Below are 2,246 nucleotides of genomic sequence, written 5' to 3' on the forward strand. Positions count from 1 at the left end.
TTTTTGGTTTAATAATATAATATTTTATAAAGATAATAATTAAGTATTCTGTTAGAACTCAATGATTATCCTAATTATATTTTAGACTTTTTATATTTAAAATGAGATATTTATCATGTATTTGATTGTGTTTATCTACAGTTAGTTACACGAATTCAGATATGGAGCTTTAATAAGTTGTACCTACGTAAAATTTACTTGTAATCTTGAGTTTTAAGTAATATGCATTAATAAACAGTACTTACGCATAAAAAGTGGTTTTTAAGAGTTTTTGTCAAATGAATTATAATATATAATATTTTTTTATATATAATTTAATTTAAGTTTGAAAATAAAACAATTTATTTTTGGTTTAATATTATAAATTTTATAAAGATAATAATTAAGTATTCTGTTAGAACTCAATGATTATCCTAATTATATTTTAGACTTTTTATATTTAAAATGAGATGTTTATCATGTATTTGATTGTGTTTATCTGCAGTTAGTTACATGAATTCAAATATGGGATGAAATCGTTTAGGGATGAACGGGTTTAAGAGTTTTTAAGAATTTTTAAGAGTTTTAGTCAAATGCTTTATAAGATAGTATAGATATAGATACACACACACATATATAGGTGGAGGTTCAAACGAAAACACTTAGAGATGGCTAAATGGCCCAGTCAGCCTGACCCGAAACCAATTGGGATCGCCGGTTAAGAACAGGTCACGGTTTTTGTCAAAAAACAAGGCCCGACACGGACCCGTTTGGTACTGGTTATGGCCTAGCCCGGGACTGGCCCGACTTTTTGAAAAAAATTGTATTTCAAATGTATTTCTAACTTTCTAAGTGTATATGATTGAAAATCAATTACAAAATTATAATAAAAATACTTTTAAGTGTATTTTATTGTCCCATCCAATCTCTATTCACTATATATATGTCATATGGTGTATCAGAGAAAATACAAACTTACAAACGCTTGCAATTTTCGCAAAAAAACGTATTTTCAAGTGTATTTAATTGACTCAATTACATATTTTCATGTGTATTAAAATAAAACTTTTGTATTCTTTAAAAATAACTTCAAAAAAATTACGTAAAAATCGATTTTTTTTACATCAGAACGGTTTGGGCCCGGTCCCGGTCCATAATCGGGCCTCATACACCTTAACCTGGACTTTGTATTTGGATTGGGACCAGGACCAAGACCGAGATCGGTTACGGGATCACTATTTTGGGACCGAGACTGATTTGGGACGGTCGGTTCTGGGACCTGTTTTTGGCCATGTCTAAGAACTCTCCTGTTTTACAAGAATGCGAGAACAATCATGGACCTCCGGATCATTTAATCCATAATTAAAACTAAAAAAAATAAACTAATTAATTAAGGATGTAGACGTGATCATATACATAATATGTTAACTGATATTAAATCATTTAATAACTAACATATTACTATTACAACAAAATCATATACATGATATGTTAATTGGTATTAATAGCTAACATATTATTATCACAACAAAATCACATAATGAACAGACAAATCGATTTAATGTAGACGTGATCATCGTTAGTTTTCAATTATCACAACATTATCATATCACTATCACAAGAAAAATCACATAATTATTAGATGATTATCACATCAAAATTACATCTTAAAAAATCTTCAACTTATCAAATCATTATTACCGCAAAATCAGATAATTATCACAATATTATCAAATCATTATTGACAATGGACACATCGAAATAAAAAGTATCTCATGATAATAACAAAATTTAATAGATAAGAATAAATTTAGGATAACAGAAAATTATGGATAAATACTAATTAATTTTCATTTGTTCTGTTTTTTAATATATTTTAATTAGTTTGGCGGTCCAAAAGTGTTCTCGTATTTTCGTAAAATAGGGGTCCTCTCGTTTGAACCATTATATATATATATATATATATATATATATATATATACTAGAAGGGTACTCGCGCAATACAGCGAGATACATCTCGATTTTAATGTTTCGTTTCATTATGTTATCTATCAATGTTATAATACGGTTTTATGTGGTTTTATAAAAAAAACGATAATGTTCTTATTTTAAATAAAGTGTAAATTTGAAGATATCTTAAATTTTAAAATATATATATATATATATATGTATATATATATATCGATATTTGTATCAAATTAACTATTTAAAAGTTCTTGTTTTGTTGTGTAATTTATTTAATTCAATTTCTTTATTATTATTATTAT

This window comes from Cynara cardunculus (assembly GCF_001531365.2).
Source record: "Cynara cardunculus var. scolymus isolate 2C chromosome LG 13, CcrdV1, whole genome shotgun sequence".
Classification (NCBI taxonomy): Eukaryota; Viridiplantae; Streptophyta; class Magnoliopsida; order Asterales; family Asteraceae; genus Cynara; species Cynara cardunculus.